Here is a 20,831-nt window from a genome sequence, read left to right as displayed (position 1 = left end):
TGAGTCCCCTCTCGCTGCATGTGGCAGAGAGAGAGAGAGAGGGGGGGGGAGAGGGGGAGTGAGAGAGGGGGAGATTAGCCTGGTTAATAAGCCAGACCTAGGGGGAGATAGGAAGAGAGAAGAATATAGGGATGTGAAGAAATTATAATCCAGCGTGATTCATAGCGACATAATACATACCATGTCAATTAAAAGCACTAGGCTACTATACAGACCACTGCCTGTCTCGTTATTTCCACCCCACTATCTGTGTGTGTGTGTGGGGGGTGGGTTCTCTAAGAAGTGTGACTTGATGGCCCATTCAACGTAGTAGGCCTATTCAACTTGTGTGTGTGTGTGGGGGGGGGTTCTCTAAGAAGTGTGACTGGATGGCCCATTTCAACGTAGTAGGCCTATTCAACTTGTGTGTGTGTGTGTGTGTGTGTGTGTGTGTGTGTGTGTGGGGGGGGGGGGTGCTCCAAGGGGTGCTCCAAGGGGTGCTCAGGTGCGTTGATGTCTGTTGTAGGTGTCAGTCTTGGAATGGAATGCATTGTTGTGACCCACCCGACACCCCCTCGCCTCCTGTGGGGGGGGGGGGGGGGTGCTCTAAGAAGTGTGACTTGATGGCCCATTTCAACGTAGTAGGCCTATTCAACTTGTAGACTCTGATTGTGGACTATGTTTGGTTCTGTACGTTTAAAGTCAATACACAGCAACCAAAGTTTCTTCACTAGACTTTTATTTTCCATCAATGGTTAATTTTCCATCAGTGACACATTATGAGTGATGATGAAAAACAGATGAATTAAAAGTAGTTAATGAACAAGGTCATATTACAGACAGTGGGTATTAATCTGTCACACATGCGTCATGTTCCATTGTATGAATAACCCAAATTAATGTATTAATAAAAATAGTTCATGAACAGGTCATATAATTTAGACCAGTGGTTCTCAGGCCAAGACCCCCCCAAATAATCCTTTTTGACTGGTTCCGCAGATACATGTTGTGATAACAGCTGATTTACAAGCTCGTTGTGAGCATGTATGTCGTGTTATTTATGGATGTGCAAGATGTATTCTCAGAAATTGGGGTAGAAAATATATTGGATTATGGGGTCTAAGTGTATTTCCAAAGAAGAGAGAATAACTGCTCATTTGTGGGGTAAGGAGAGCCTGGGAGGTCATAAATGCTCATTAATGATCACATTATGGATGAACTGAGACCATGTTACACCTCTTTGAGTTTCAACAGAACTACAGAAATAGGTATATGACACAGAACTTATTATTATTATCATCCTTTGTGAAATGTTAAAGGTGCTGTAACTTGTAAGGGATATGTTTTGTTAAAATAGCTCTACTAATCATTGCTATATTGTTTGTTCAGTAACAGAGGTCTTCCCACGTCTCCATACCCATTTCACTAACATAATTATTACTATTTCATAATGTGAAATGTGTTAATAATAAAATTGACCAGTACTATGAAGAGAAGGCCCATGGGCCAAATCTGAAATGGTAACCAGATAATTGGCCATTTGAGCTGCATGATCTGAGTAGGAAAGAGAGAGAATACATCTTGTGATGTCAACGTGCAATGTCAAATATAAAAAGTGACAGAAATGCCTCATCAAGTAGAAAAACTAGAAAATAAAAAAATGAATTAAAAGTAATAAACCCTCACACTCAGCCTCACACATTATGCCAGTCACCAGAATATGGGTGTTTTCAATGAATCTGATGAAAGGAGATGTAGTTCGCACACGGGCCTTGAGCTCAACATTTTTATTTCATGGAGAAGAGGATACAACGTTTCGACCCCTTCGGGTCTTCGTCAGGATATGTTCAATTAATCTAACATGGTTAAAATGGTGTTTGAAAATACAATGGGAAGCTTGTATATGGACGTCTGTGACTCCTTTCATATATTTGACCAATGGCTGTAGCCATAATATATAAGAACGTACACAATATGTATTTTGTAACACGTTTTATTTCATCCATACTTACACATGTATGTACAAAATGTGATTACGTGCTAATTTCTTTCCTGTTTCTAATTTAAAATGTCTTGAAAATGTCCAATAAGAAAATCCATTAACAAGTTAAACAAAATCAACAAATTCCAGTGTGAATTCTCTGGTGATTTTTAAGGTCAGACAAACGAGAGAAGCGTTTACCACACTGACCACATCCATAGGGTTTCTCTCCAGTGTGAATTCTCTGGTGTGTTTTAAGACTTCCCATTATAGAGAAGTGTTGTCCACACTCATGACATCCATAGGGTTTCTCTCCAGTATGAATTTTCTGGTGTGTTTTAAGGCTTGACATTTGAGAGAAGTGTTGTCCACATTGATCACATCCATAGGGTTTCTCTCCAGTGTGAATTCTCTGGTGTTTTTTAAGGTCAGACAACTGAGAGAAGTGTTGCCCACACTGATCACATCCATAGGGTTTCTCTCCTGTGTGAATTCTCTGGTGGATTTTAAGGTGTGCCATTTGAGAGAAGTGTTGTCCACAATCATCACATCCATATGGTTTCTCTCCAGTGTGAATTATCTGGTGTTTTTTAAGGCTTGACATTTGAGAGAAGCGTTTACCACACTGATCACATCCATTGGGTTTCTCTCCAGTGTGAATTCTCTGGTGTGTTTTAAGATTTCCCATTATAGAGAAGTGTTGTCCACACTCATCACATCCATAGGGTTTCTCTCCAGTGTGAATTTTCTGGTGGCTTTTAAGGTGTGCCATTTGAGAGAAGTGTTGTCCACAATCATCACATCCATAGGGTTTCTCTCCAGTGTGAATTTTCTGGTGGCTTTTAAGGTGTGCCATTTGAGATAAGTGTTGTCCACAATCATCACATCCATATGGTTTCTCTCCAGTATGAATTTTCTGGTGTGTTTTAAGGCTTGACATTTGAGAGAAGTGTTGCCCACACTGATCACATCCATAGGGTTTCTCTCCTGTGTGAATTCTCTGGTGGCTTTTAAGGCTGGAGATTGTAGAGAAATGTTGTCCACACTGATCACATCCATAGGGTTTCTCTCCAGTATGAATTCTCTTGTGTGTTTTAAGATGTCCCATTGTAGAGAAGTGTTGTCCACAATCATCACATCCATATGGTTTCTCTCCGGTGTGAATTCTCTGGTGGCTTTTAAGGCTGGACATTGCAGAGAAATGTTGTCCACATTGATCACATCCATAGGGTTTCTCTCCAGTGTGAATGGTCTGGTGTGTTTTAAGTCTAGACATTGTAGGAAAGCGTTTACCACACTGATCACATCCAAAGGGTTTCTCTCCAGTGTGAATGGTCTGGTGTGTTTTAAGTCTAGACATTGTAGGGAAGCGTTTACCACACTGATCACAGCAGTGGCATTTTTGCTTAGCCAAGCTTCTTTGTTCATTCACCTCTGGTAGAACAGGGAAGCCAGACTGATGATGCAACACTGAATTGGAAACAAAGACAAAGGAAATGTTGTTTAGAGGCATTCCTGGACTTAAAATAGCAAGACCTATAGTGTTAAGTTAATGTACCCTATTATCAATTTAGCATCCATTTATAATTCGATTCTACAATCATTTTATATTTTAGAAAATACATGACAACAGGTAGTCAATGCTAAAATAAATCAAAACAAACAAATGACTAGATAAAAAAACATCCTTATGGCATGCTGTGTATCCATATAGACACAGTAAGTAACTTACAGAGGTCTTGATGATCCTTGGGTGTGTTGAGAGAGTTCATCTTCAGCTGAAGTCTGGAGTCCACAGTCAGATGTGATCAGAAAGTATAGATATCCTGGAGGAGTTGTGGAGAACAACTACAAACTCTTCTTATACTGGAGAGCCTGATGTGGAACCACTAACTGCTTGGTGTTGATTGGCCAAAGAGTGGAACAATACAGTCATCGGCCACCAATCTCAACCTAACAAACTGCTGCATGTGCTCCACCCCTCTCTGACTCCTCCCCCAGGTCATGCTCTATGCAACATTCTAGAAATAAACTGCTAACTGTGAGATTGCTTTGTAAGCTTCATATTTAATATATGAATCTATCTATATCCAATATAGAGTATCTGGCTATCTGGATAATATATGTATAGTCTAACAATATTGAATAAGTGGATATTAATTATAATTAATTGTTACTGCAGCAGAGCCATAAGAGGATTGCTCCACATTCTTTCAGTAACATAGAACCAGCTCTGTGTGAAGAAACAACAAGAAAAACTGTTTTCCAAAATACTATTTGTCTTCCAAAACACAAACTGCCACCCACCCCCTAAAATGATTGCAAACAGTCTTCATAAGTAGTAAACAAGCCTTCACATCTTGTCTTTTACAAGTATAATACCGCACACCCTGTACGCACACCCCGACTTTAGTCAAGTAAAGTCAATTGTATTTATATAGCACATTTAAAAACAACAGCAGTTGACCCAAAGTGCTTTTCAGAGAACAGGTAGACCGTAGTCTATCACAGTGCAATAGTAGAACAAACAAACAAAATAACAACAAAAACAATGAACAACAATAAACAATAAACGTCACACTGTATTAAAAGCCAGACTAAAATGGTCCAAAATCTGTGTGGAAGATTATTCCAGTGTATATAGATTTGAAGGGGGGACTGCAATGAGTTTGAGAGTGGAGGATCTGAGTGTCCTGGTGGTAGGGGGAGCAGTTATTAGTTCAGAAATATAGGAAGGGGCAAGGCCGTTTAGGGATTTAAATACAGGACCCTCTGTAGGCGGGAGATGGCAGAGTGGATGGACTTTAGAAGACAGTGGTGGGGTTTCTGTACAGGACTGGTCAAGGCATAACAACAAATTAGTATGTTGTCAAATCTCATAGCCAATTGTGCTCTATTGTTCTCATTTAATCGCGTATCTATATTTACAGTGAAATCCCATTGTGTAATGTGTAGGCCTGTGTGCAGAAACATGTGTCCATAGTGTAATAAGGCATTATTAATTCATGACCAGGATAAGTCAGGATAAGTCATTATCCTTATAATAATCATATCCTATATCCATCATTACATTGTTATTAACAACAGAGACACAATAACAGCAACAACTGTATTGTCTAAACCTGGGACTGGGACACTGGGACAACTTTAAGTCTTTAAGTCAGTGTTCAGGTTGTGTTGCTCTGAGGGAATGAGGAGCACTCCGGTGTGTGGAATTAGTTTCAATAGGGTTGTGATGACTGCACTTTTATTTTTAAAATAGCTCTAGTAATCATTGTTATATTGTTTGTTCAGTAACTTCCCATGTCTCCATACCCATTTCACTAACATAATTATAATGTGAAATGTGTTAATAAAATTGCCCATGGGCTTTACAATTTAAGAACTTATGACACAATAATTCGTTCACAGGTTTTAATTAAAAAAATGCTCACATATATCACTATAAAATACATTAGGTGTGTGTGTGGGGTCGGGGGGGGGGGGGGGGCGTGAGTGAGTCGCCTCTCGCTGCATGTGGCAGAGAGAGAGAGAGGGGGGGGGAATTATAATCCAGCGTGATTCATAGCGACATAATACATACCATGTCAATTAAAAGCACTACTATACAGACCACTGCCTGTCTCGTTATTTCCACCCCACTATCTCTGTGTGTGTGTGTGTGTGTGTGGTGGGGGGGGTTCTCTAAGAAGTGTGACTTGATGGCCCATTTCAACGTAGTAGGCCTATTCAACTCGTGTGTGTGTGTGGGGGGGGGGGGGTGCTCCAAGGGGTGCTCCAAGGGGTGCTCCAAGAGGCGCGTTGATGTCTGTTGTAGGTGGCAGTCTTGGAATGGAATGCATTGTTGTGACCCACCCGACACCCCCTCACCTCCTGTGGGGGGGGGGGGGGTGCTTTAAGAAGTGTGACTTGATGGCCCATTTCAACGTAGCAGGCCTATTCAACTTGTAGACTCTGATTGTGGACTATGTTTGGTTATGTACGTTTAAACTTTAAAGTCAATACACAGCAACCAAAGTTTCTTTACTAGACTTGTATTTTCCATCAATGGTTCATGTTCCATCAGTGACACATTATGAGTGATGATGAAAAACAGATTAATTAAAAGTAGTTCATGAACAAGGTCATGTTACAGACAGTGGGTATTAATCCGTCACACATGCGTCATGTTCCATTGTATGAATAACCCAAATTATTGTATTAATAAAAATAGTTCATGAACAGGTCATATAATTTAGACCAGTGGTTCTCAACCTTTTCAGGCCAAGACAAGACCCCCCAAAATAATCCTTTTGGACTGGTTCCGCAGATACATGTTGTGATAACAGCCGATTGACAAGCTCGTTGTGAGCATGTATCAGCTATGTTCACAATGGTTGCCTCTTTCTAATATTATTTGCCAATTTCGCCAATATTTGACTGGTTTTATAATAGCCGCCTAGCAGTGAAGGTATTTTCTATTATATTTAATGTATATCTTTTGTTAAAGCCTTAAACAAAAAATAAATATAATAGAAAAGAAAACTTTAAGGTATTACTTTTTTTTACTTTACCATCACCTGGGGGGCGGGGGGGGACAGATTTCACCTAAGAAACAATGCTTTACCATTAAAAATGTATCTACATATGTTAAACATCAATGCAATGAGAGTAATTGTCAACATCTCTAATTACCACGAGTAATTCAATAAATTCAATAAACAACAACATATCAAATACCATCCAAAAGCCCATCAAGAAGTAGTAAGGAAACACCGTATCAGATATAACAATTAACAAGCTGACTGCAAGCCCCGTCAGCCAGCAGGGCAGCAACAGGCCACCCTGTACTGAAGAGCTTTGTACCTCAGAAACACCACAGGGTGAACCACCGCTATGTAACGCTCCACACAGATACAACACTGGAACGATGGGATGGAGAATAAGATAAACAAAACAAAAGCAAATCTATTAGCCATGTCCAAAATGAAGTTGTATGTGAAGAGCCAGGCAAAGTACAAGACATCCGTCAAGGTAGAGATGATCAGGTTGAGATAGAAGAACTCAGAGGCGATCGTCCCACCAGCTCCACTCAGTATCAGCCACAGAACGTAGCTGTTGATGGGCAGACCCAGGATGAGCTTGATGGAGTTGATAGTAATCTGTAGGGCCAGACCGGTGTTGTCATCTGATGAAAAAGAGGGGATGGAGGAGTTGGTGCCATTCGCCAGTGTGTCGTTCATTCTAAGGCTCTGTGTGTATCCTCGTAACCGATACAGAAGATGGATTTGAACACAGTTGACCTGATATAACAATGACACAAGTTAACATTTTCAACAACTCTTCTCAATGTCCTTCTGAAAACAACAACTATTCAAATGAACAGTGAACACCAGTGTAAATGATTTTGATTTAGTCTTGGTCTTTTGAAAACACACATTTAGTCTTTAGTCCCATTTAGTCTTCTGAAAGTATTTGTTGTTAATCTAGTCTAGTCTTAGTTGTTTAGTATTAGTAAAATACATAGGTTTGAATATGTAATACAGACACAGATTTATAATAATATTTGAATATGAAACATGTCTCATTTTATTTTTTAGTGTCAAATGACACAATGAAGAAACATATTTATTTTTCAGTCATTTGATACTTAAAAATAAAACGAGACATGTTTCATGTACATGACCTTGATCTTATGGCCTGCTCTCCTGAAAAGGTACGGTATATACAGTGCAGACTGCAGATATGACATCATTCAAGGCAAGCTGATCTACAATTTTCTTTAAAAATAGATCCACGGAACACATAACTCTTAAGTCTGAACAAGTGAACAAGTTATCGTCTTCTACTGTCTGTACAAAATCAAAAAGATAAAGTGCAATTCTCAAAAGAATCAACAAAACATCTTGGCTGTAATATTGCCATTGTACACAATCACAGTCACATATTATGATTAAAATAAAAACAGATGAATTAAAGGTATTTCATAAACAGGTCATATTATAGACAGTGGGTATTATAAATCTTCCATTGTAAGAATAATCGAAATGAATGAATAAACAATTGTTCATGAACAGGTCATATTATTTAGACCAGTGGTTCTCAACCTTTTCAGGCCGCGACCCCCCAAGAAAATACTATTTGAACTGGTTCCGCAGATACATGTTGTCATAACAGCTGATTGACAAGCTCGTTGTGAGCTTGTAGATCGCCTCTTTTCACTATAGGCCGTAATAACCTTTCTGCTGAGTTTTTCTACTCTTCAATTTTATTTTTTGCTGTTTCTAAATTCTTGTATAATGTGTTTATTATGCTCTGTGTCTTGAACTCTTAATGCCTCATATAATTTTTTTTGCCACCCTGTCTAGTTTAGTCTAAAATAGGCCTGCGTGTGACATTCAAATAATGCGTGGCGCTCGATGATGCAGAAACTACCACCGATGGATGTTCAATGCAAAATTCTGACCCAGACATCAACATGTTTGAACTGAAGCGAGACTCATTGGAGCTGCTGTCACCACAACCTCTAACGTTAAGGGGTAGAAGCCATGCAGGCATGCACACACCAAGCCGTGGCATAAAGACGTATTTTCTTTTTAAAAGAAAACAAACATTGTGATCTGATGTAGACCCTCAGGTCAATCTCACACAACACAACAGATCCAGACTGGCCATATTTGAATCTTCTCACATTGTTTATTAAACAGACATGGAGAGCCCTGTGACTGAACAAACACTATATTTTCCCTTTTCTAGTTGATTCATCCAATAGGAAGCTCCACGCAATGTCTCTCTTCAAAGACAACTCCAGCCATGACAATAATTCCACAGTATTCGGAATGGGTTACAGTAGTTTGTTGTTTAAGTTTGCATTATTATGTGCATTTTATGTATGTAGATTATATATTTTTATGGAAATACATTTTTGTCACTCAAAATCCCCATACATGGGGAAAGCCCCCATATATTGTGCCCAGGTCTCATGACATCACTATGACATCATCAGGGATATTAAGCCCATATACGGGAATGTCCCCCTATATGGTCGCACATTGTGATATCACGTCTAGTCACGTCTCCAAGACACGCTATATATGGCCATCAACCCTGGCCATGGCCATGGCCATGAACCCTCCTGTTTTTCATTGTGCAGGTCAAAGTTGATCCCTTGCCAAAGCGACAGCACTGGCCCAGCAGTCTGCTGATTTTACCTCATTACACCCTGTACACTCAAGACACGCTCCATATATGGCCAGTGCACTTTTTTTTTTTTTTATATATAATTTTTATCCCACAGTTTTGCAACCCAGTTTTTTCACCCAGTGCCATTATTATCTTATGTAATCCTGGGCGCTACACATCCTCTGCCAACCTGGGGGGGCAGTGGACTGACCTCATGCCTCCTTCAATGCATGAGCAGTCCAAGCTGCTTCTTTTCACCTGACGGGGGGGAATTTCCCTGGCCGGACGTAGCGCGTGGAAGGAACACGTTATTCCAACCAGTTCCTTTCCCCTCCATCAGGCGCCCCGGCTGGCTAGGGGGAGGTAGTTTTAGAGACCAGGATTACTGCATGTTTTTTGTGAGGGTACCTACCCTAGGGGACATGGGGAGAACATGCGAACTCCACACAGAAAGGCCCTTTCGCCAACCCCACCTCGGGTATGGGCACTGATGACGCGGAAGAGAGGACACGCCACCACGGGAATCGAACCCAGGACCTTCTAGCTGTGAGGCGACAGCACTACCGACTGTGCCACCGTGCCCCCTGGCCAGTGCACTTCTCGCCCTCAGTAAGACACCTGAGGGCGAGAAGTGGCCAGTGCACTTCTCGCCCTCAGGTGTCTTACTGGTATGAGGATTGGAGCCTTAAGCTGCGTTCAGACTTGGATGGTTAGAGCGGCACGATTACATACAAAGTCAATGCAAAGACGATAGTTGCGCGAACGGGAGCGGCGCGACCTGGCGCAACACCAACGGGACGAGCCGAGGCGAATATACATATTCAAGTCTGAACGCACCTTTATACCAACCTGTGACCTGTGCCACACACAGCACAGGTCTGGTAATTCTGCGTTCACACGGGAAGATGCAAAGATACAGTCTACCATTCATTGTCAATGGAAGCCAGCATGAAGATACAAAGATGCATCTGATGTTTGTGGCTGCTGCAAAAGCTACAAAGCTACACATTGAAGCGGAGCTGCTGGGTTAAACTTCCGGATGCAAAGCTACATAATCTGTAGCTGCAATGACACACGTCACTACGGATATACACGCTTGATGAAGTCAACCCGATTTTTTTCAACCCCAGATTTTTACAACACGTCAAACTATGCTGTGATCTTTGCATATTTTGCATCTGCCCGTGTGAACGCAGCATTAGAGATCTATCGTGCTTTCAGAGCCCCTTGAAGCATGGCAGTTTCCCAGCTTTGTGGAGGTAGAGCAATGGATGGACAAATGCTGAAATCATGGATACTGTACATACGATGGTATCAGCAACTATGGTGGAATAATTCAGTAGTGGAAACACAACAATGGGAATACAGCTCATTATAGTCAGTGACATTACAACCAAGCTGATCGGAATGATTCTAAAAGCTCTTCTCTTCAGGCCGTTTCCCTCCCCACTGTCCCTCTGTCCTTCTCCTGGTCCAGGCTGTTTCAGAGCCCTGAGGACCGAGAGGCAGCAGAAACACACCACAGAAATGCACACGGCCCAAAAGCCCATCAGGAAGTAGTAAGGATACAAAGTATCGAATATAACAGTTAACAAGCTGACTGCAAGCCCCGTCAGCCACACAGCGCAGCAACAGGCCACCCTGTACCGAAGAGCTTTGTACCTGAGAAACACCACGGGGTGAACCACCGCTATGTAACGCTCCACACAGACACAACACTGGAACGATGGGATGGAGAAGGAGAAAAATAAATCAAAAGTAAAGTTAGCAACCTTGTACAACATTGAGTTGTATGTGAAGAGCCATGCAACGTAAAAGACATCGGCCAAGGTAGAGAGGATCACAGATACGATCACGTTGAGATAAAAGAACTCGGAGGCGATCGTTCCACCAGCTCCACTCAGTATCAGCCACAGAACGTAGCTGTTGATGGGGAGACCCAGGATGAGCTTGATAGAGCTGAAACTGCACATTGCTATCAACTCCGAGGATGTGGAGGGGATGGAGGAGTTGGTGCCATTCGCCAGTGTGTCGTTCATCTTAAGGCTCTGTGTGTATCCTGTAACCGGTACAGAAGATGGATTTGAGCACAGTTGACCTGATATAACAATGACACAAGTAAACATTTTTAACAACTCTTCTAAATGTTTCTATTCTATTGAACAACTATTCTAATGAACAATGAACACAAGGTTAATATATATATATTATATATTATATAAAGGGATCTCACCTTTTGATGCCAGCAGAGTGTCTCAGATCTCTGAGTTGGTGTTTTGGTGAAGTCTCTTCGTCCGACGGTCACTTTCTCCCTGATGAGAGCAGATCCTCCAAATGATGAACTCTCCTTCCACTAATGTTTGTGTGTTGCACACCTGCACTAAAAAACATTTTCATATTGTTTTTCTTTCCATGGAAATGTATAGTCACTATGCAAACTTCACCCTTAGATGTGCAAAACAGTCAAGTCCAAAACAGTCAACAAAATATCCAAAATGCAAAACTTACAAGAAGCACAAAGCATAAACCTCTCTGGGGCATGACGAAGAAACAGACACTACAAGGGAACATCAGGGGAAACACAAATAATGTTCTGGCAGTCTGTGTGTGGAATGAGTCCAGTTATAAGGGGATCAGGGTAATGCCTAAGTGTTCACAGGTGTGGAAGGGACATCACTGTTGGGCTGAAGAGGGAGTGGGAACAGGTGTGTGACAAGGACTCAGTAGGAATGGAAAGTGGGAGTGGCTGACATGGACATGCAGATAGGGGAAGAGTCAAACCATGACAGTACCTCCCCCTCAAGGGACGGCTTCCAGACGTCCCACAATGCTGGCCCGGAACACTGAGCAGGGTGGGCGGAGGGGGTCCGGAGGAGGGGGATTGAGGCAATGGACCACAGCAAAGGGGTCTGGGAGACTGGATAAGGGCTGAGCAGATGATTTCAGGTGGGCGGCCCGGATGATAGACCAGGGCAGAGGAGACATCAGGAGGACAACCAGGGGGCTGAGATGACGGAGATGAGGTGATGTCCGGTGGACGACCAGGGAGCGGAGACGAGGTGGAGGTGACATCCGGTGGTCGGCCTGGAGGCCGAGACAAGGCGGAGGTGTTGTTTGGTGGTCGGCCTGGAGGCCGAGACGAGGCAGAGGACACCGAAGCCAGGAAAGCCGCAGGCGGAGGCAGGGGAGCCACAGGGTATGCTTGGGAAGCCACCAGCGGAGGCGATGCCAGGGAAGCTGCAGCCATGGGTGGTGCCAGGGGAGCTACAGGCAGAGGCGGCGCCAGGGGAGCTACAGGCAGAGGCGGCGCCAGGAGAGCTGCAGGTAGAGGCGGCGCCAGGAGAGCTGCAGGTAGAGGCGGCGCCAGGAGAGCTGCAGGTAGAGGCGGTGCTAGGAGAGCTGCAGGTAGAGGCGGCGCCAGGAGAGCTGCAGGTAGAGGCGGCGCCAGGAGAGCTGCAGGTAGAGGCGGCGCCAGGAGAGCTGCAGGTAGAGGCGGCGCCAGGAGAGCTGCAGGTAGAGGCGGCGCCAGGAGAGCTGCAGGTAGAGGCGGTGCTAGGAGAGCTGCAGGTAGAGGCGGCGCCAGGGGGGCTGCAGGCAGAGGCGGCGCCAGGAGAGCTGCAGGTAGAGGCGGCGCCAGGAGAGCTACAGGTAGAGGCGGCGCCAGGAGAGCTGCAGGTAGAGGCGGCGCCAGGAGAGCTGCAGGCAGAGGCGGCGCCAGGGGGGGCGCAAGCACAGCAGGCGGGTCTGCAGGCGGAACTGCAGTCATAGGAGGCGGTTCTGCAGGCGGAACTGCAGTCATAGGAGGCGGTTCTGCAGGCGGAACTGCAGTCATAGGAGGCGGGTCTGCAGGCGGAACTGCAGTCACAGGAGGTGGGTCTGCAGGCGGAACTGCAGTCATAGGAGGCGGGTCTGCAGGCGGAACTGCAGTCACAGGAGGTGGGTCTGCAGGCGGAACTGCAGTCACAGGAGGTGGGTCTGCAGGCGGGACTGCAGTCACAGGAGGTGGGTCTGCAGGCGGGACTGCAGTCATAGGAGGTAGGTCTGCAGGCGGGACTGCAGGAGGATCTCTCTGGATGCTGTGCAGGCTGGGCAGGGGAGAGCTGGGCAGGAGAGAGCTGGGCAGGCTGGGCAGCAGAGGGCTGGGCAGGCTGGCCAGCGGAGAGCCGGGCAGGCTGGGAGGCGTAGAGCCGGGCAGGCTGGGCGAGGAAGTGGGCTGAAGAGCAGGGGTGACCGGAGCGACCCACCTGAAGAAAGCCACATACTGAGCAAATTCAGGATCCTGCCTCCAATATTTGGCCAGTTGCTCCAAGAAATGGGGATGTTCCTTAAAGACATCCCTTGTAATTCCAAAGGAAGATCAGCCATGGTGGACGGCTAAAAATCCAAAAAACTAAGTTGTCCACTCGTTTCAGACTGGTGAAATCCTTCTCTTACAAGGCTTTGGCTCTGCTGGGTTCATTTTAAGGCCAGAACATTCTGTCACGGTATAGCAGAAGACAGAACCCAAATGCAGGAGCCACAAGCAGGAAAGTTCAAATTAACTTATTTATTAATCAAACAAAAGTAAAGCTTACAACAAAGAGTAGTCATGAAAACAGCAAAAATCAGGAAGTCCAAAAAGCACAAAACGCAAACTGTTCAAAAGTCCAAAACAGTCAACAAAATGTCCAAAATACAAAGCTTACAAGAAGCACAAAGCATAAGTCCAAGGTGCAAACCTCTCTGGGGCATGACGAAGAAACATACACTAAAAGGGAACATCAGGGGAAACACAAATAATGTTCTGGCAGTGTGTGTGTGGAATGAGTCCAGTTATAAGGGGATCAGGGTAATGCCGAAGTGTTCACAGGTGTGGAAGGGACATCACTGTTGGGCTGAAGAGGGAGTGGGAACAGGTGTGTGACAAGGACTGAGTAGGAATGGAAAGTGGGAGTGGCTGACATGGAAATGCAGATAGGGGAAGAGTCAAACCATGACACCTTTGCTGCGTGTCTCCATGCGTGCCGCATGCGTACGTCTGCGGCTCTTGTTTGTGCTGCGTGTCTCTGCAACCCGGATGAGATCACCGTGAACCGTATACATTGTTAACCATAACGTTGTTATTATTACTGGCGTGACACCGCCGAGACGTGACAGAACCTCATGTGGAAGTCTTTCCACAAACGACGGTCGGGGTCAAGGTAGAGAATGACATGTGGAATTAATGAATTATGATGTATTACCGGTCTTGTGCGTGCGTGCGTGTTTGCGTGCGTGCGTGCGTGGTGGTGGTGGTGGGTGTGGGGGTGGTGTAAAGTTATGACTGATAGTCATAGATATAGATGGATGGATGGATGGACCCCTGGTGTTCTGGGGTAGCCATGCTCCAATATACAGTACAGGTATATACAAATTGGGAGTCACTGCTTCGATTGGCCCATTGATCAGGCACCATGTGCTACAAATGAGTGTGCTTGTAGCTCTCCACTATATTCTAAATTTAGGGCCGTAATAACCTTTCTGCTCTGTTTTTCTACTCTTAAATTTCATTTTTGGTGTTCTCAAATGTTTGTTTATAATTGTGTTTATTATGCTCGGTGTCTTGAAGTCTTAATACCTCATGTTTATTTTGTTTTAAAAAATGTTTTGCCATCCTGTATAGTTTAGTCTAAAATAGGCCTGCGTGTGACATTCAAATAATGCGTGGCGCTCGATGATGCGGAAACTACCACAGATGGATGTTCAATGCAAAATTCTGACCCAGACATCAACATGTTTGAACTTAAGCGAGACTCATTGGAGCTGCTGTCACCACAACCTCTAACGTTAAAGGGGTATCAGCCACACACCAAGATAATGATAATCTTTATTGTTCTGAAGGTTATTCATCTTCAAAGTTCTGTTCAAACACCCACATCAAAACAACAAATAATGTAGGGGCGGCGGTGGCTCAGGGGTAGAGTGGCTGGATGGTAACCGCAAGGTTGCCAGTTCGAACCTGGGCTCCCCCAGAGTTAGTGTCGAAGTGTATTGAGCAAGACGCTGAACCCCTAATTGCTCCTGATTTGCTGGTTGGTGCCTTGCGTGGTTTCCGCCGCCAACGGTGTATGAATGTGTGTGTGAATGGTTGAATGTAATGTACAATCTACGTAAAGCGCCTTGGATAAAGGCGCTATATAAATGCACCATCTACCACATGACACCAAGACAATACAAAAACATGGTCCCCACTGTATGGTATAGAGCAGAGGTTCCCCAACCTCCGGTCGCGGACCGGTTGTGCCACTGGTACGCGAGAAGTGAATCACAAATTTTCCCGTCGTATTTTCAAAATCCACGAGAAAAAAGGACAAACACAGGCAGCGGATTGGCAGTGGATTGGCCGTTGCGCGTAGTAGAGTGCACGACCCTCAATCACCCATTGGAATGCAAATGCGTGCCTTTCAGGCAGCCTTTGTTTCCTACTCGTCTGGCAGGCAGGGCCGCTTTTAAGGTAGTGCGAGTGGTGCGGCCGCACAGGGCCTCGCGCATGCGAGGCCTCGCGCTAGGCATTGTTTTTTTTTTTTTTAAGGAACAATAATCGCAAAGCAGCCCGTTCCGTCGCAGTTGATTTTTTATCTATTTAAGCTGCGGTCGGTTTATCTCTCTCTCTCTCTCTCACTCTATCTTTCAGTCTCTCTGTCAGTCCAGTCAGTCAGTGTCATGATTTCACAATTTTCTAATTGAATTTTGAATTTTGATCGATCACAAACTGTCTGCAGGCAATCAAGCAAATGTGATACTTAATATTTATAACAAATAGGAAAGTGAAGGCAAAAGTATGTATTAATTAATTAATTCAAAAAACTTGCGCGCGCGCTAATGCGCGCGCACATTGTTCCCCCAAAACATATCGCACAGGGCCTCGCATTTTATATCTCTTTGAAAACCTTTTGTGTTACTGATTGTGCGACGGGGGGCGACGACGACCCATCTTGCCTGCCCAAAATGTAATTCCTAGAAACTGGGAAACTGTTTGGAAAATCAGCGTGAAAAGTTGACTCTTTCTCTTCACCTCCTCCTATGATCTTCACCCGTTCATATGTGTGCACAGCCTACACGGTGACGGTACAGGATTATCATTTCATGTCAAGTATACAGTATGTATCAGAAGTTGATGTTACCCAGGTAAAGTAGGCTAATGCGTAAATCGCGCATGTTTAACGTTTTCCAGATGTTTTCCAGACATGAGCCTAACCTTTTTTTTCATTGTTGATATAACGCCATTTAGGTCAATGATATTTGATATAGGCTAACATTATGTTGTGATATAATAATATAGCAGCGGGTATTTAAGGGCCAGTCAACTGTCATCCGTGAGAACGTGTTTTGGTACGATGATGCGGGACCCATCCCCAGGGGTCCCCGTAACATCCAGACCCCCATGGGAACGCGCCCAGGGGGCCGGGCCGGTTCCGGCTAGCCACCCTGCGTCCGAAACGGTTGAGAAATGACGTGTAGGGGTCCCCAGGGGGTCCCTGTACTGTACTGTACTGTACTGTACTGTACTGTACTGTACTGTACTGTACTGTTACACCTGAAATCATCACATATACAGTTAATATGTTGGTGTGTTAGGCTGAGCAGTTATTACATTATGAGTTGCTACAGTCTGCACTGTTTTGAAAACCAACCAAATGCTACTTTCGTGCTCAGACACAGCCAGGTAGCCAGGCAGCCATGCAGGCACACACAAAGCTACTTAATGAAGTGGTTGCACCACTTAAAAAAGCACTACAGAGGAGTGTCATTAATATTTTGATATTGAAAGTGCTAACCTTAAGCTGTGGTATAAAGACGCCATATCCTGGATGGACACTGGATTTTATGATATTGTTTATAAATATGTAAAAATACAGGGAGAGCCCTGTGACTGAACAGACACTCTATTACAATGATTATATCAGAATATAGAGCTTTATCCTTTTAACAAACAAACAAACAAAAGTCCCATGCTCAACACAGAGCCTAAAGTGATTTCACATACACACCCATAGGTCCATAGGTAGCGTCACACCTGCGCTACATACACTTGTCACTGTTCATATGCAGCAAATTATGTGCAAATGTAACAGAGTTCCCTTTTCTAGTTGATTCATACAATGGGAAGCACCAAGCACTCAGCAAAAAAAGGAAAAGAAAGAAGAAAAGAAGATTTTTATTTTCCATCGATGCTTCATGTTCCATCAGTGACACATTATGAATGATGATGAAAAACAGATATTCAGACCAGATCAAGTCATTTCCCCAAATTCTAGGTGCTTTTAGCTTCTGTGGCCCTAATACATGGAATGACCTGCAAACGACATTAAAATTGACCACATTGGTACCCCTGAGTCATTTTAACACCTTGGTGAGCATACAGATCCCAACAATATGTAACTGTTTTTAGATCGTTTTGAAATTTATCTTAGCTTTTATTTGTAACCATATGTAATTCACATGTATACCTCTTCTGATGTATTGTGATGTTTTTTATATGATATTGTATTACTCAACGACACTGAAAATGAGTTTAATTACTCGAGGTAATTTCGAGAATAAATAAAACTTGAATAGACAGTGGGTATTAATCCGTCACACATGTGTCATGTTCCATTGTATGAATAATCCAAATTATTGAATTAAACAAAGTTCATGAACAGGTCATATTATTTAGACCAGTGGTTCTCAACCTTTTCAGGCCACGACCCCCCAAAATAATCCTATTTGAACTGGTTACGCAGATACATGTTGTGATAACAGCTGATTTACAAGCTCGTTATGAGCATGCAGATCAGCTATGTTCACAATATTTGCCTCTTTGTTATATTATTTGCCAATTTCTCCAATATTTGACTGGTTCTATAATAGCCTATAGTTTGTTGTTCTTACTTTTGATGCAGTGATGGTCGTTTCTATTATATTGAATTAATATCTTTTTTTTTAGGTATTACTTTTTTTACTTTACCGTCACCCGGGGGGGGATTTCACCTGAGAAACAATGCTTTTCCATTAAAAGAAAAAAATCTACATATACTAGTAATTGTCAACATCTCTAATTACCACGAGTAATTAAAAAAACAACAACATATCAAATAGCTGAATAAATGAAATAAAATAGGTTTCTCTGACACAGTGGCATATTTGGATTACATTTGTAGGATTAGAGCCTAGTATCACACAGGTAATGCTGCGTTCACATGGGCAGATGCAAAGATACAGTCTATCATCCATTGTGAATGGAAGCCAGCATGAAGATACAAAGATGCATCTGACGTCTGTGGCTGCTGCAAAAGCTAAACATTTAAGCTGAGCTGGGTTCAACTTCCAGATGCAAAGCTACAAAGCTATGACTGTAGCTGCAATGACACACGTCACTACGGACGCACGCTTGATGATGTCAACGACCGTGTGAGCAACATATTTTACAAAGCAACAACACATCCAATTATGCTGTGATCTTTGCATCTTCTGCATCTGCCAGTGTGAACGCAGCATTATAGATCTATCCTGCTGACCTGCTTTCAGAGCCCCTTGAAGCATGGCAGTTTCCCAGCTTTGTGGAGGTAGAGCAATGGATGGACAAACGCTGAAATCATGGATACTGTGTATAGGATGGTTTCAGCAACTATGTTGGAATAATTCAGTAGTGTAAACAGAGTAGGGGGAATATAGCTCATTATAGCCACTGACATTACTACCAAGCTGATAAGAATGATTCTAAAAGCTCTTCTCTTCAGGCCGTTTCCCTCCCCACTGTCCCTCTGTCCTTCTCCTGGTCCAGGCTGTTTCAGAGCCCTGAGGACCGAGAGGCAGCAGAAACACACCACAGAAATGCACACCACCCAAAAAAACAGCAGGAAGTAGTAAGGATACAAAGTATCGGATAGAACAATTAACAAGCTGACTGCAAGCCCCGTCAGCCAGACAGGGCAGCAACAGGCCACCCTGTAGCGAAGAGCTTTGTACCTGAGAAACACCACGGGGTGAACCACCGCTATGTAACGCTCCACACAGATACAACACTGGAACGATGGAATGGAGAATAAGACAAACAAAACAAAAATAAAGTAAGCAACCTTGAACAAAATTGAGTTGTATGTGAAGAGCCATGCAGAGTAAAATACATCAGCCAAGGTAGAGAGGATCACAGATACGATCAGGTTGAGATAGAAGAACTCGGAGGCGATCGTCCCACCAGCTCCACTCAGTATCAGCGACAGAACGTAGCTGTTGATGGGCAGACCCAGGAGCTTGATAGAGCCGAGAGTAATCTGTAGGGCCAGACCGGAGGAGATGGAGGAGTTGGTGCCATTCGCCAGTGTGTCGTTCATCTTCAGGCTCTGTGTGTGTCCTGTAACCGGTACAGAAGATGGATTTGAACACATTTGACCTGATGACACAAGTAAACATTTTTAACAACAATGTTAAATGTTCTTCTGACTCTTCAAATGGACAATGAACACAAGGTTAAAGGGATCTCACCTTTTGATGCCAGCAGAGTGTCTCAGATCTCTGAGTTGGTGTTTTGGTGAAGTCTCTTCTTCCGATGGTCACTTCCTTCCTGATGAGAGCAGATCCTCCAAATGATGAACTCTGTACTTTGCCTTCTCTAACTATACCTTTCCCTGCTCCTCCTTCCACTAACGTTTGTGTGTTGCACACCTGCACTCAAAAACATTTTCATATTGTTTTTCTTTCCATGGAAATGTATAGTCACTATGCAAACTTCACCTTTAGATCATTTTATCAACTCATGACACATTAAGCTGGCACACAAGGTGACCCCTACATAGGCGGCGGGTGGATTTTACCTTTGGGTAGGTTAGAATTTTGTGGGGGGGGGGGGGGGGACTCTCGCAAATTTATTTATTTATTGATTTCCCCACCAGATGGTCTAAAAATGAGTTACTTTGACCAATTTATTACCAATCTCGTACACCATTGCTCACGAAAGCAACACCCTTGACCCAATTATAGACACTGCATCTAGCTTTTAATTAAAGTTCCCCGGGCATTGTTTTGGGTCTTTTTCTCAAGTCTCGAGTCAGTGTGGAGATTACCCGGCGGTGTTGCTGCCCCTCATGGCTCATGGCTCTTCACAGACGGCACAGAGACAGCAGCCACTCCGCTGAACGTGTCAGTGTTGCTGCCCCTCATGGCTCATGGCTCTTCACAGACGGCACACAGACAGCAGCCACTCCGCGGAACGTGTCAGTGTTGCTGCAGTGGTGTGAACTGTGAACCGTGCGGTCACTGGTGGTGCTGCTGAGTGCTGACAGCCGAGCCGACTCACAGCTTCTTCTTAGTTCTGAATTACTTTATCTTTGCCTTGAAAAAGACCGTAGGGCGTAGGCTATATCCATTTTGCGTTACTGTTTGCTACAAAGCGACTGGAAGGAAGAGGTTTACAGAAAGGCTACCAAGTAGCCAATCATATGACCCGATCAGCGATCACCAGGGGGCAGCGACAACACACACACACACACACACACACACACACACACACACACACACACACACACACACACACACACACACACACACACACACACACACACACACACACACACAATAGCCTTCTATATAATGCTGCGCACATATATTATATATATTTAAAAAGTGCGTGAGTGCGTGCGTGCGTGCGTGCGTGCGTGGTGGTGGTGGTGGGTGTGGGGGATCTGTACATGACGTGATTTTAAAATAATGA

This window comes from Electrona antarctica, assembly GCF_951216825.1.
Source record: "Electrona antarctica genome assembly, contig: scaffold_75, whole genome shotgun sequence".
NCBI lineage: Eukaryota > Metazoa > Chordata > Actinopteri > Myctophiformes > Myctophidae > Electrona > Electrona antarctica.
The sequence above is the reverse complement of the archived record's forward strand: the minus strand, read 5'-3'. Positions refer to the sequence as shown.